At 40.4% G+C, this 16441-nt stretch overlaps 1 long non-coding RNA gene across 1 annotated transcript in view; it reads left to right on the forward strand.

Moving 5' to 3' along the window:
- The first annotated feature begins 8498 nt into the window (after positions 1 to 8498).
- LOC125885599 (uncharacterized) overlaps positions 8499 to 16441 on the forward strand; it is a 136004-nt gene continuing 128061 nt past the window's right edge. Inside the window, exon 1 of the long non-coding RNA XR_007448916.1 lies at positions 8499 to 8694. This is a non-coding gene — a long non-coding RNA (uncharacterized LOC125885599). The remainder of the gene's footprint in view (positions 8695 to 16441) is intronic.

Here is a 16441-nt window from a genome sequence, read left to right on the forward strand (position 1 = left end):
CTGGTGGTTTTAAGTTTTTTGTCATTCTGTCAAAAATGGTTGTGACGGGAGCTTGAGTCTTTTTGCTATATGCATACACGAGAGCCTTATAGACATTTGCACTCACTTACCAGTTTATTAGGTACACTTAGCTGAAAATAATGGTCTAGTAGTAGAACAGCCTTGAAGTAAACCCTAATTTCATGATGTTTATAGTGATCATCTTATGTTGAAACTTTTTAGGGAGGTTTTGTTTAAATTTTATGATCATTTTAGAGACTATAGTGTGTGAAAAATGAATTGTATTGCATTTTATTGAGTGACATTTCTAACACTTTACCCTCATTGATAGAAATGTGCCATCCTAACATCCTTTTGCAAGATTCAGCATTATTGGGTTTCCTGGAAATGACTAAAGTGAAAGCCGTAGTTGTTAAATTTTATAAAATAACATTTATGTTACATTTGCCTAATCTGTCACTACGTCCACACAGCAGTACACGATGATCTTTGAAAAAATCATGTTCCTTTGCCTCCTTGTATTGCTTATAAAAGCCTTACTACAGGTGAATAAAGACAACAAAGCAAAGCAGAGCAGAGGAGTCTCTAACACAGCTGTCACTCATGTCAGTCACTGCTCATCAACTGTAGTAAATCTGTCAAACTAGGCAGCACTGATCAAATATGAATCAGGATTCTGTTACTGCTTTGCCGAGCACTTGCCTGTTTTCAGAAACATATCTTAGTGTACTGTTTAGATGTAACGAGAGAAAGTTTCGGTGTTTGGTGCATCACTTGACTGTTTCTCACATGAGTCCGGAACTTTCTCATTGTACAGCTAAAAGGTACGCTAAAATATGTTTCTGAGAACATTTGATACAAGAAGTAAGCAAAGAAACAGAATCTTGATTCATATTTGATTAGCGCTGCCCAGTTGACAGTCTGATCAGAGTATACAAGCAGTGAGTGACACAATCGACAGTTGCGTTAGAGACTTCTTGACTCTGACTGGTTGTTTCCGTGAGTTGCAGGAGAGTATGTAGTGCAAATGCCATTAGAGGCAATAGGAAAAAGAGGAGGGGAACAATTTTTTTTTTCACAATGTGTCTCATTTAATACTTTGTAGATCTAGTGACAGTTTTAGGAAATACAACAAAAAGCTATTTTCAGAGTCACCAACTGTAGCGTTAAAGGCCCAGTATGTAGGATTTAGGGTGCTCTATTGGCAGCAATGGAATATAATATTCAGAATTATGTTTTCATTTGTGTATAGTCACCTGAATCTAAGAATTGTGTTTTTGTCAGCTTAAGCCCAGCTCAGACCAAAGTTTCAATAAGACAAGTTGAAACAGGGACCTACTTGCAATGCGCCGTCCTGCACCGTTCTAACAACCTGCCAGTTTACTCCAGGCCGATGTGGAAACAGGTGACGAGCTTTACATTGTAAAACCAGCCGCCGGCAGTTTGAGCAGCTGAGTTGCAGGTGACACCATCAGCTGGCTTGAGTTGAGCTAAGACCGCTCTAAAACGGTTTTGTCTCGTTGCGAATCTTTGGTCTGAACTGGGCTTTGGAATAAGCTGTTTATATCTACATACAGAGCGGGTCCTCTGGTGGACTCCATGGAGTCTGCCATGTTGCAACGCCACATTTCTACAGTCTCCCAGAACAAACCAATCACTGACTCTAGATAGGGCTTTACACATTTTTACATTGCAGTGAAGGTCATCCTATGTTCCACATGCTTAGAAAGGAAGGGATGAGAGGAGCAATATTCAGATTGTTGCAATCTGTAACCTCACCACTAGATGCCACTAAATCCAACACACTGGTCCTTTAAATATAATAGATCATTATTAACTCACTGTGATTGATGGTCCGCATTTATTTTGAATTTTTACTCAAAAGAATTTCAGTTTCGCCTCTCATTCAATCAATGGGCTACAATGCAGGCATGCCTAACTCTAAGGAGAGTTTAAGGGCTCAGGTCTTCTGGAGGCTTGGAAGAGCTGGGAATTAAATTACCAACCTAACGATTAGTGAACAACGTGCTCTGCCTCCTGAGCCTACAAAGAGGGCAGGTAACGATTTACCTGGAGCTTCACTTGCATCTATCATTGTTAAATCAGCAGGAGATAGTAGGGAAAAATTAATAGTGTTGAGTTTACTCAACCGATATATTCCACCTGGAATGAAACTTTGATGAACCTTGAGAAGCAAAATACGTCTCTGTGTGCTGAGGGAGGGGCATTCAGTGTAACACAGTGATGAAAACGCCTGTCTGATTTTTCATTTGATGTGTTTCGAGAAACAAACATTGCCCTCAGCTGTATATCCTGATAGTCACTCAGAGGCATGAGTCATCCACAGGCTGCAAAGGAGAACACTCATGCATCACTAAAATGTTGCTCTGTGTGAGAGTCGAGCCTCACTTCAAAGTAAACAGCTTTTAACTTAAGCAGATATGACACAGCATGCCACATTAAGAATGAGCAATTGTCCACTTTCTTGGTGCATATCCAAAAACTTGGATATGCAAACTCTCCTCCTCTGCTGGCACCGGAATGTTTAAATACATCATTTTAATTTTAAGATCTGTGGAGTGACGGCTATAGGAGGAAAACAAGGGCTGAGCTTTTTCTGTCTTGATCAAATGAAGTAGAATCACCACAGTAGCATCCCCAAAATTAGTTTTTCGTGACCATAAATCCCTACGTCCTACTTTATTCCACCAAAATTTCTGCAGTTTGCTGGAGAGCAGAAAGTGAAATCACTTGCAGCAGTAGTTCATCCAAAACAACAGCTCTCCATCACTTTAGTTTTGTAATGCACAGAAACAAAACTGTTTTAAATTGGAGATTGTGCCACTTTGTAGGTGCTCTCTCAATATTCACTGTCAAGATGTGTGCCAGTCAGGGAGCAGGCTGCAATTACAGCTGTCCCAGGAGGGTAAAATATAACCCTTTTCAGCCCGCATCACTGTTATTCCAGCAGTTTTCTGTCTGGCTGCCTCTCTCAGAGTGAATTGGCACTGCCAAATGTTATCCCGAAGAGGTTTGGTAAGAACTCTTTACTTTTAGAAATCTTCATGCATTTTTCAGAGGGGGATGTAGCACATTTCCACATTCTGGTGAAGTTAGATACGAGATAAGACTTTATAAATCTGTCCCTGAACCCTGCTCCAACCTCACTGAGAAAGTGTAAACATGGTATCAATGTTTGTATTGATTAGACGAGTGCAGATGAAGATGGGTAAGTGTTAAGAAAATGTTGCTCTTTCCCTACCTTGCTGACCTTTTTAATCCAGTGAGATCTACACACTCTCACAATACCAGGGAGGCAGCCAAACAAATTTTGTTCCCTTGAAATTTAAAACTAAGTTCGGGAAAAATACCTTTTCATACACTGCAGCTTGCCTGTGGTGTGATCTTCCCGATTCTCTCAAATTAATCTTAAATGAGAGTTATTTTAAATTCAGTCTTAGGAAATGGCTGACTAATTGAAGATTCTGTGCTTTCTGGTTCCAATAAAAAACAAACAAAAAAAAGTTTTAAGGGGGTTGTTTGTTTTTAACTATGCCACTCTTGCCTGTCATTGACACAACTGCCAGCTTTTATTGTCATCAAGGACCACAATGGAAATAAGCCTTTGGGCTTTATTGTATATTTTAATCTTCGACGATTTTTGCAGTTACTCATGTATGTTTTTTAATTGTTGTCAAAATAAACCTACCTAACAATAATGCCAGAGGTGGGACCAAGTGCTAGTCACAAGTAAGTCTCAAGTCTTTGCAGTCAAGTCCTGAGTGGAGTCCCAAGTCCTAAACTTTAAAGCTGCAAGCCCTAAACAAGTGATGTACACTTCACCAAATTAAATGCCATTTTAACAACAGAGTAATGATACATTAAAACAACCTAGTTACTTAGCTGTTAAACTATAGCCCCATTTCCAACAAACTCTTTCAGTATGGTACCATTGGAACCAAAAGTAACCCTTCAGACATGGTACCTAGACACTAGCTTTTCCACCACAAACAGTACTCTTAAATGTGGGCGGGGTTATTGTCACTCACTGCTCCGTCCAGCACTCACTGTATTTCCTCATCACTGGTGACACAGATGGAAGTCTGTACCTTGTTTATCGTCCCCAGAACGAAATTGCACGCTGACATTTTCAAAACAAAATAGAACAGGCTGCAGTGAGAGTCTCTCTCCATGGGGTATTTTAAAATAGTGGGTTTGTGCATTTAGTCCTACTAAGGCAAGCTCAGGGGTTTAGTATTGCTGGAGCCCACAGGAATGGCGCTCTGGCACACTTTTTTTTTTGAGTGAGGTTTGAGTGAGGTTTAGAATTTATGCAGTTCACATAACCCGGTTGAAAATATATATAAACACTAGAAGATCCACTCATTACTAACAGTGTAGTATGTCATATAAAAACTAAAGTGATGGTCAAAGTTGTCACAGTGAAATTTAAGGTGTGTTGATGGAGTCATGTTGTCAACTCATACATTGAGTACCACTACAAGTTAACGTTCCACCTTAAAAGTCGCTGGCAGTCAGCCCAGTGAATTAAGTTATGTTTTCTCGAACTCCAGCTGCTGCAAGAGGCAGCAAAACATCCTTTCATTTTATAGTAACAGTTTACTAATACAACTCTCCACGGTACGAACAGTTGTTATATGAGCTCCAAAACCAGCCACAACTCAGCCCTGTGCAGAGTGACTGTCCACTATTGACCAATCAATGGGCTGCAGTGTTCACAGCTCCACCTTTTAGTACCAGATCTGTGTGCTAGGTACCCCAACAGAGGGGGGACCAAAAAATGGGGATGGTACAGAATGGTTCCATTGGTACCATCCACAACTTTTCACAGTGGAGTCGAAAAAAAGTGCACCAACTTATCTGAACCGTGGTGGAAACGGGGCTTAGCATTGGCTAAGCATGAGCTTACTAACTATGTTAATAATAGCCTTGACTTACCGTTTTTGGTGCATCAACGTCAATGTCAAACAACGATCACTAATGTAACGTTGTTCTTCTCTTGCACCTCAACCTGATACAGTCTGATTGGTTCAAACAAAGTGGATCTGGGGAGATGAGTGTTAACTTGGTGAGAATAAATAGCGTGATCGTTAGCTGATTCAGGAAATAAATTGATAATTGAATTGAAATAACATACTTTTTAAATCTTTGGCCTTGGAGGAAGGTATCGAGTATTTTCAAGTCAAAAGGCTCAAGTCCAATTGAAGTCGCGAGTCACTGGTGTTAAAGTCCAAGTCTTTATTGATTTTGTAAAGGCAAGTCTAAAGGCATCAAAATTTGTGACTCGGCTCTGACTCTAGTCCAAGTCATGTGAGTCTGCACCTTTGAATAATGCTATGTCATTATTTTATTGTGCATTGCTTCATTTAACACTCATGAGTGACACAGAGAATCAAAAGAAGGCTGTATACCTTATCTTCATCTGCACATTGAGCCTGTGAAATAATTTTCCATTCATGAAAATCTGCCTTCATGTTCTCCCAGGCTGCAGTGACAGGGATACTCTCAGAAATCCTCCTAAGTATTTAATACTTTAAGCACACTTAAGAACTAATATGTAATGCTGGATTCCATTCACTGTTGATAAGTGGAGTCCGTGTGTGCTCTACCTGCTCTTTGATGGAAGTCAGGTTTTTTTATAGCCAGAGTGTACAAATGGCTTGGAAACGCTACAAATACATCAAAGTTTTCTGAGAGTAAGAACCACCTCACAAATGTCATGGTAAATTGTATGTTTGCAGGCTGAGTTTTTTCTTACGCTTGGACTGCTTTTAACCGAACAACAAAGAGGACCTAGAACTGCAAAGTGCATCTCTAATAGATTTCCATGGGTGTATTTATTAGTGTGCTGCATTTTGTTTACTTAAAAGTGGGAAGTTAATGTACACCTGTTATCTTGCAGTGCAGGCTTAAGCCTAACTGTGCATATATTTTACTTATCAACACTTTAAGACTTTGTAGCTGTCAGAAATGTTAGCAGAGAGTTCACTGAGGAGATGTTTGGCGCCTCTAATGTCTCCATGTTTTCGTGCCTTGAGAAAGAATTTAGAAGGTTCCCATGGTGCCTTTCCTTGTCTGAAGACGGCGCGGAGGGCTTAATTACATTTAAGACTTTTGATGAGTTTAAATCTCAGATTTCCTTCTATTTTATAATGGTCAGCCCAGCAGATACCATCAGGCTTTGTTGGTGCTTGTTGTGGGTTTCAAAAGGATGTGAGACATCTAGTTTTTTCGTGCTCGCACAGATAAGCTTTCAAAGAGATGTTCACAAGTGAATGTGTTTATTTTCTGTGTGAATAAGCGATGGTTTCTCTTTTTCTTTTTGGCCACTTCCTCCTCCTTTTCACTATCTGAGTCACACACACATAGACGCTCTTTCATCCTGTCATAGAGACAGCAGTGGGAGCTGTCAGATCTCACACAGTGGGGTTACCCAGCAGCAGGGGTTCACATCTCATCACATCCCACACATAGACGTGGATGTGCGCGCACGCACGTAGAAACACATACACATTGGACCATTGCTAATGGCTAGGGATGATTTCTTCCCTTTTGTGTGATGCTGTCAGGGACAATCACATCCTAAATACCCCAAACTGATCCATTCTGAACATGAACTTCTTGGCAATTTCCTTCCTTTTCATAAATGTTACAGCTGAGCCAATATGGCGATGATTCAAGTCAAAGTCCCTGCCAGCAACCAAACATTTATATGAGTGTCTCCTTGGTTTACAATCAATTCAAACTTTATTGTTCACAAGGGGGGGATTTGGTTACAGGCTATTGCTTCTATGTAGTCTGCATTGCTGAAAAATATTGCCCCTCCAATCTCCACACTTAATGCTTTGTAATAGCATGCTGAACAAGTTTTGATGTAGAAAACAGTTGATGTGCTTTGCCGAATTAAATACAATTTTATTGTGACTGAATACATGGGCAATGATCATTCCCTGTCCACTGAATAAAAGGGAAAATTTGATTTGACTTGATTTTCTTTTGTCTGTCTGATCTGTTTCCCCACAATTTTAACACCTGTGGCACCTGTGGTTTTAGATCACCTGTGGCAAATAGCCTTAATTTGTAGCTATGAACGTCCTTTATGTCAATAGCCATTAAGCTGTGCAATTTTTTGTTATCAGCATTTGTCCTTTTTTATTGCAGACGTTTTGATAGCAGAAAAAGCACAGGTATAATTAGTAACATTAACTAAAGCTGCACTTATAGGGGTGCTTTGCTTTTGTGCATGTTGGCTCAATAGCACAGGTCAATGGAAAGGTGTCATCATTAATGTTATTGGATCCACCTATGCTTTTTCTTATCTGCCGTGGGAAAGCCCTTTTTGATTGCTTTGTTGAACCAGTGACATTTACCTGACACAGCGGCAGTGACCGGATAAGCTGGACAAAGCAGATAGACAAGTAATATAAAATGAACCAATAAACAACACAAAAATAATTTTAAAAACTGATGATAAATATGAAACACAATCAAACCAGCAGTTTATGTAAATCAATTTTAAGTAAATTCTGGGCTCCATTACCAGGTATGCAAATAAAAGATTTGAGAAAAGTTTAGATCATCTTGAATGCTGCCAAACAAGGCTGCACTTTACACCTTTTCAGAGTCAGAAATCAGATTCAGAAACAGAAAAGGATTTATTGCCAAGTTGGTTTTCCACTTACAAGGAATTTTCTTTGTTTTTTTGCTGCATACATAAAAAAAATACAATAATTAGCAGGAATAAAAAAGACAAGTAATGCAACATTCAAGAACATAAATAGAAAATAGAAAATAAAAAGTACTATAACATAGCAAATATGTACAATAAAGCTGTTTATAGCTGCATCGGAACAGTCAGGTAATGTGCAAAAATTCCCATTGATGCAATTTGTCTTTTTGAATGAAGATAAACAGACCCTTGTCACAGAAGACATCTTAACATGTACAGTAAGAACAGCACAGGTGTAAAGAATCAAATTAATAATGGCTGACATTAATTTGGCTGCTTCATTTTCAGGGTCTTGGTGTTGTGCAGGCTTGACCTGAACATAACAGAGCCAATGGTAATGTTATTAGTAACACCTGTACCTAAATTACTTTAAATGTCTGCTGTGACAAAGGTGTGTGAAATTCAATGTGAGCAATACAAATTTGCCTTTTTAGAGCTAATCCAGACATTCAAATGGTGCCATAAAGTCCCAGTTAAATTGCAATAAAAGAACAAAGATGCTGTGATCTGTAAAAGTCCTTTTTATTTTACATCTATTGAGGTGAAGTCTACCTGTTACCTTGCTCAGATAGTCAGCTCCAGTTGGCTGCTACACTAACACGTGACGTATTTGACACCCTGTAACGTAAATCGAACGCACGCAGGTTAAAGGGCAGCGTGCTCTGTGTCCGCTGCTGCCACCTGCTGGTTTGTAAGGTAGGCTATTAATGTAATTAGCACACCTGCCCGGAAGTCGACGCACCTAACTTTTCCTTGGATTAATGGAGGAATATTGGTTATGCAGGCTCAATTAGCTCGTCATGCTCACTATATCTTTCAGCAACATTTGCAGTGTTATTTCCTGTCACGCCTGTTGGCAGCTCGGGAACATAATTAGTACCAAAAGGATTTTCTCACTATGTAAAGATGTCTTCATCATCACTGCCTCATCTCACCAGTCTGAGGTAAGAATGTGCTGCAAACCTGACTCATGTCTTAGCTGTTTCAACTGTCAGGCTGTTGCTGCTGTTGTTATTTCACAGATTTGACGTTTGTTGGCAACGCTGTCATGTTATGATGTGCAGTGTTTGCACTGGTGCAAGTCATGAATTAATGTCTTGTAATGGCTGGGTTTTTGTGTTTTGCACATGAGGTATGATCTGTTCAGAACACAATTATGTTTCAGATGTGTAAAAAAAATATTGGATTGAGATGTGATGACTGTGGAGGCCATTGGAGCACAGTGAACTCATTGTCATGTTCAGGAAACCAGTTTGAGATGATTTGAGCTTTGTGACATGGTGCGTTATCCTGCTGGAAGTAGCCATCAGAAGATGGGTACACTGTGGTCATAAAGGGATGGACACGGTCAGCAACAATACTCAGGTAGGCTGTGGTGTTTAAACCATGCTCAGTTGGTACTAAGGGGCCCAAAGTGTGCCAAGAAAATATCCCCCACACCATTACACCACCACCACCAGCCTGAACCGTTGATACAAGGCAGGATGGATCCATGCTTTCATGTTGTTTACACCAATTTCTGACCCTACCATCTGAATGTGGCAGCAGAAATCCAGAGTCATCAGACCAGGCAACGTATTTCCAATCTTCTGTTGTCCAGTTTTGGTGAGCCTGTGTGAATTGTAGCCTCAGTTTCCTGTTGTTAGCTGACAGGAGTGGCACCTGGTGTGGTCTTCTGCTGCTGTAGCCCATCTGCTTCAAGGTTCGACGTGTTGTTCAGTCAGAGACGGTCTTCTGCAGACCTTGGTTGTAACCAGTGGTTATTTGAGTTACTGTTGCCTTTCTATCATCTTGAACCAGTCTGGCCATTCTCCTCTGACCTCTGGCATCAACAAGGCATTTTCACCCAGAGAACTGCTGCTCACTGGATATTTTCTCTTTTTGGGACCATGTCTACATGCTTAAATGCATTGAGTTGCTGCCATGTGATCGGCTGATTAACTATTTGCGTTGATAAAGTGGCTGATATCTTCACTTTCTCCACAAAACAGTATGTTGAAAACCTTGGGAGATAAATATTCGGTGTATTTGATCAATAGAATACATTATAAGCTGATTGTATCATTAGCAAATTAGATCAAATCAGTATTCCCCCTATTAATTTTCCATTGACACACAACTCCACTGTCCATTACAATGGACAACTATTTTTGAAGAAGTCCTGAGGAAAAGCTATAAATATTTATTGTGATATTTTGACATATAAAAGTAGTATAACATTTCATGTTTACTTTAAAAGCAGTTTAAACAAAAATTGTATACTTAAACGATATGATTTATAGACTGAAACACGCCTTGCGCTCCCTCATTGCGTAATGGTCAGCCATGCTTGTTAAAACAGGGGGCATTGCTCTACTGCGGTCCACTTTAGATGATGTGGAACACTGTCATTGGCTTATTGACATCCCACCAAATAAATCTGTGCACTTGGATGGAGTCAAATGACCGTAATCATAAATCAAGACATCCTCTTTAAACTTATGTCCATTGGAATGGATGGAGGATCTGAACAGGTTAATGCTGTCAGTTTGCACAGAAGTAAAATACAAGTGTGTTTCATTATTACAGTGAATTGGTTTTGCAGCATATTTCCCCTGTTGGGTGTTGTTTTTGTGGAGTTTCCAATTGGCTCACTGCAAATTGAGAGTGTAACAGTATTTCTTAATAGCTTTACGAAGTTTAATTTATTGTATAATGGCTTTAGAAGTATAAACACGGGCGCACGCAGGCCTTTCATGTAACCATTTTCCTGTAATAGTTTAGGCTTTAAGGGGAATTCCACATGGCTATTGTTGCACTAATAATAGGTCGTCACATTCTCTCTACATGCTTCATACTTAGCTTTGCATCAAAGGAGGATCTAAGCTCACAGTCACTGGGATGTGACAGCTTACCTTATATTCTTCATATTATAAACAGCATAGTGCCTATTCTATGGCGCTACAACTCCAAACAGCTGCCAGCAGTCCTTTTCATAACTCAAGTGTAAGAGATTGTTACTGCTGTTTGACTGACATGTCTAAGCCTGCTGCAACATAATGGGTGAATTGGTGGATTTAGATGTATCAAAACCCTGCTGGTCTGAGGTGAGTGGTGGGATAGTAGCCATATAGCAGCTAGAGCTCAGCCTACACATCCTGCTGTAAACACCATGTCAGCATCGCTCCTGCTGCCGCTGTTGCTCATCCAGCATTTTACAAAGCCCACTTCCACCACCAGTATCCACCTGAAGGCTCTGATTCCCCTGTGGAGGAGTTCATCATTGTCACTCCCCAATCTTCTCTGTGCTGAGCTTGGTGTTTGTTCGCAGGGGATGATTGAGGTCAGTTTCTAGACACGAAATACACTCCACACTCCTCTGTATCCATTTAATAATACAGCTATTCAACCGAGTGAACCTTCCGTAGCTTGTCTGCCGTGCGCTAGTGTGTATTTATCCGTTGCGTGTAACAAGTTTAAGTTTTCGAGTTGAGTCATAGCCTCCAGGCCTCTGCTGCTCTTGTGATCCATGTGGGTCTCTTTTCACAGCCTGTTGTTTTTGTATCCATATTGTTTTGCATTGAATGCTCTCGCCTATTGTTTTGTACGGCGTATTGTTCTGTTTGCCTCGTGTGCTCTTTTGATGCAAACAATTTGCCTTCCCTCTGAAAGTGAATTGAACTGAACTCGTTTAGCGTGAATGAATAAATGAAGTGAGTGTCGAGTACAGGCCACTGCTATTTAGGGATTCTCGACAATAAACCGCTGAGTGAATATCTCTTTTTGTTCCTTTGCTGCATATCGTGGTATTGAAGTTTCTTTGAATATGAAATCTGGTGTTTCCTCCACGCTGTTGCTCTCTCCAGCAATGAGGGACGACTGAAATGATGTTTGAACCACATCAAAGATGGTGGAGTTGTAGAGGAGGGTTTGTAAAAGCCTGCTGTTTATTTGAATCAAGCATCGCAGAACCAGGAAAATGAGACAGCCAAGTGTAATAACTGATGGGCTAATGCTGCTGATTTCAGTGTGTGACTGTATAAACTTGGTGTGAAAATGCGTAGCTGCCAATGTGCTGTTTTAACAGACTTTATCATCATTGTCAACCGGGACAAGTGTGACCTGACAAGCTGTTCAACATTTCTCAGTAGCAGAGAACCGAGACACTCTGCAGCCACAAAATATACCAGTTTGTCTTTACTGTTCTCGACTACTATGTTTCTCCAGCTGTATTGATTAAAAAACTCTATTCATACATACCTAGGTTTTTGGGTTTGAAGTGATGCTCAATGTTGCAGTCCTGTTGTGGCTTTATCCGTCGCTTTCAGTAGGAAATGGTTAATTTTCTTTGCTAATATTTCCACAGCGTGTATTGCTGACATTCACTTGTTTTACGAAACACATACTGTGAAGGACAGTTGACAACCTTGAGTGGACCAAAAATTCACACCTAATATTTGAGGCTGAGGCTTTCCAATTACTATATTTTTTTTCTAGTAAGATAAATGGTTTTACCCACTGTGTCCTCAAGGGAACCCTACATTTCTTATTAAATGTAACAGATCCAGTTTAGGTTTTACTTTTATGAGCAGGGAACACATAAAGACTCATCTACAGTGAATGTCAAGAATGCCACAATTAAGTCCAAGAGAAATTCCTTGTTGTCCTTGATGTGCTGTAAAGAGAGCACAGGTGGCAGGACACCAGGCAGGTGTAGACAACATGATACACCCATTGACTGAGAACAGCTCCAATGAAGCCTCCAACTGAATGATAGAATAATTGTAGATTTTAAATTGTTCTTTATTGTTACACTAAAGTGGGAGAGATAGAGATAGAGATAGAGAGAAGAGGAATGAGGGATGTAACTGTGATAAATACAAATAAACAAAATGTATGATATGTGGAATCCCAACAGTACGAAAATAAATAGTATGTAGTGGAGTGGGGGAAAAATCAATACAACATAGTCACAATATTTTTCTGTGGCAGTATGGTATCGTCAGACAGTGCCATGTATCTATTTTTTTTATTATTATATAAATTATTAATTTGACAAATACAATTTAAATTTTAGGGCGGCACGGTGGTGTGGTGGTTAGCACTGTTGCCTCACAGCAAGAGGATTGCCGGTTCGATCCCGGGTGTGGGGGCCCTTCTGTGTGGAGTTTGCATGTTCTCCCCGTGTCAGCGTGGGTTCTCTCCGGGCACTCTGGCTTCCGCCCACAGTCCAAAGACATGCAGGTTAATCGGTGACTCTAAATTGTCCGTAGGTGTGAATGTGAGCGTGAATGGTTGTTTGTCTCTATGTGTCAGCCCTGCGATAGTCTGGCGACCTGTCCAGGGTGTACCCTGCCTCTCGCCCAATGTCAGCTGGGATAGGCTCCAGCCCCCCCGCGACCCTCAAGAGGATGAAGCGGTTAGAAGATGAATGAATGAATGAATGAAAATTTTAGGTAGCCTACTAGAATATCAATTTCAATCAATTTCTTTTTCAGTTCACTAAAAAACTCCTGTGAGTGAGATGAACAGACTGAAAACTTTATTTTATTAGATAAAACAGATGTTGACAAAGTTTTCTTTTTGAGGACATACTTTACAGTTGATAAAAGTTAATATATCCTAATACATTTTATCGCAATGCTCAACATATCGCAGCATATTTAAAACCGCAATAATATTGTATTGTGACTAAAGTATCATGATAACATCGTATTGTGGATCAACTGGTGATTCCCACCACTAGTGTGTAGAATGGTGGCTAGTGGAGGGTGAGTACTGAAAATCCACACTCCAGTAAAGTATTGTTACTCCCATAAAAAATGACTCAAGTAAAAGTAAAACAAAATTGAGAAACCTCAAGTAAGATGCAACAGCAGGATTTGAAAGAGGAAAGGGATTCAATATTGCGAATGTCATGGGGGAGAGAGTTCCAGAGGTGGGGGCAGAGCGGCTGAAGGCTCTAGAACCCATGGTAGTCAAGTGGGCAGATGGTGATGTGAGTTGGAGTGCAGAAGAGGATCTAAGAGTACGGGAGGGTATGGAGATATGAAGGAGTTCAGATGGGTGGGAAGGGGCTTGATTATGAAGGGCCTTGAAGGTGTGAAGCAGAATCTTGAAATTGATGTGGTATTTAACAGGAAGCCAGTGAAGCTGCTGGAGAACAGGAGTGATATGATCTATGGAGGGGGGAGGGGGAACTCTGGACCAACTGGAGTTTATGAAGACAGTCCAACTGACCACTTGCTACTAGATAAGTTTATCAAAACATCAAAGTTTAACACATGACAAAAATTGACATTCCAGTAGCTTACGTTGGCTAGTTATCGACATTTTAACCTACAGTATGTGCAACTTACTTTAATGTGCTTCTGGAGGTTAAAAGTGGATATTTCAGTGTTTTTTGGGAGGCACAGTGAGCACTTCATCATGTAGCTGTTGCCTCTTTTAGATTTTTAGTATAAAAAGTTTGTCCAGATGTGGTTTGGGATTTTCACTGGAAGCTGCCTCTTGTTCTTGGTTTTGCACCGTCATCAATGCATCGTCGTCAAAAGACAGGTGGTGCCTGTTTTCCTTCCAAGCATCTGGCAACTTGACATCTGCAGTGGAGGTGCTCCGCCGCCCCTACACTCAATCCCTGCATTTAGAGCAGACTGTTGAACTTAAAGCAGATTACTGGCTCAAAAATATACTTAAAAAGGGACATGAAAAGAATGTGTCGCTTAAATAAACTGCCTCTTTACACATATGAGAGATAGGAGCCCTTGCAATGCATTACTATCCGCTATCCTGATGGTAGCATATTATAATGGTATGTTATGCATGGTATAAGCAGTTGTTGAATTTAGTATGTATAATGACCTCACAGCATAGTGCAGTAAAAGTACTGCACAACAGGGAAACAGACAGTTTAAGTCCTGAGGTAATAAATGAGAGACTATGTGTGTGTGTGCACGAGAAGTTGCAGTTGTCTTGTATGGAGATTAGTTAACTTTTTATATTATTTCTGAGAATAGTTTATATGAGACCAGAATTTTTAACAGTATCATTATAATCTGCTGTACAACCCAAAGCTTCATGCTCTTCCTCATGACTACTCTCTCGTGTTAAAAAGTTAGTCATTTCCCTTAACACCAGGAAGAAGTGTGAATCACTGATGTCAGTTCATTGGGATTTGACATTTCGTAATTATCACTTCGTTAGCTAATGATTTAATCACTTTACATTTGAGAATATAACAACTAATACATAATAAATATAACAATAGCATAAAGCATCTGTAACAAGACAACAACGTGCTGAATTCCTCAAAACAAAGGTACCAGATATTCTATAATAGAAAGTGTCTGTTTTTATCTACAGCTGGGCCAGAATTCCCAAAGAGCTCACCAAGGTAGTGAAGTTATATTTTTACTGACAGAAGCATTCGGATCTCAGTTGCCTTTGACATCCTCCTCTCTCCTGTGTCTGTGAGACTTCGAGCAAAAAGGGAGGAAAACATCAGAGTCTGGTGAGGTAAAGAATAGCAGACAGACATCAAGCAACTGCCCGATACATTCCTGAAAACTGCACTTTGGTAGTTGTTTATGAGCATTGTGTGAAGTCAAAGTAGAAGGTGATGATTTAGAGTCGGGTTGCAACTATGACCTCTGAAATCATCGCACTTCTGACTCGGTCTGAACAAAAAGTGGAGGATTGCCTTTTAAAAAGGTTTGAAGCATTTGTTGCAGAGGTGCGGCACTAGATTGCATTAGATTGCGCAGGTGTTGCTGGTATTGTGTCCAACCCCTGTAGATACTTGACATTGTGATTTGCAGCAGGTACTAAATAGTGTGAAAGCGTAGCTGTGAAGCACATCTGACAGATGTATCTGGCAAATGCTTAATAAAGGGAATGATCAAAGTGTGACAGAACAGGCACAGGTCCCATTCACATAATGGCCACAGGGAGCCAAGAGCAACAAAGCTAATATGTGACAGTGAGAGGCAGGAGGATTGTCTTTTGATTGAGCCATGCAGTATTAAAAAGACTGATGACTAACTGACACCCAGTGCTGGTCAAAGTACACTTTTTCAAGTGGAGCGAAGGACATAAGAATAATAGTAGATGTTAACGTTTATATTTAAAGGACAGGGCTGCCAATAGTCTATATTTGAAAAGCCAAACAATAAAAAGGATTTTTGCTCTTCGATAGGAGAAGATAGTGTCAGGTGTGTGTAGCCAAAATCAAAAGTAGATACATGTGGCATACAGAGATGAATAGTTGAATTAATCTCAATGGGGATGAATACACACACTTGCATGGGCATTTTCATTCTGGTGTTGTAGGTTGTGTGACCACACCCAGGTAGCTGATGAGTTCGTCCAAAATATCTCATGCCTCTTACCTCCCATCTTGTAGTCTGACTCACCAGATGTAGACTGTGTATTGCGCTGCTATTGGTCGGCTATTTCAGCCAGCAGTCTCCTCCCCTTCCACTATCTGTGTGCTACAGTGTTGCAAGGGCATCATCGCTTCACCCTTGGCTTAGTGCTGCCCACTGGTTCAGAGCGTTCTTTCCCCTATAGCTGAATCATAATGGGTGCTTCCAGAGCTTTCTCTTGCACTGACACAGCGCTGTGGAGATAGGTCTGTTTATGCCAGACCACCTTATGCCTGTTTATGTCTGTGATATGGTCTGTAAGTTATGGTGATGATGGTCCTTGCCCCAA

Source organism: Epinephelus fuscoguttatus, linkage group LG3 (genome assembly GCF_011397635.1).
Source record: "Epinephelus fuscoguttatus linkage group LG3, E.fuscoguttatus.final_Chr_v1".
In the NCBI taxonomy this organism is placed as follows: domain Eukaryota; kingdom Metazoa; phylum Chordata; class Actinopteri; order Perciformes; family Serranidae; genus Epinephelus; species Epinephelus fuscoguttatus.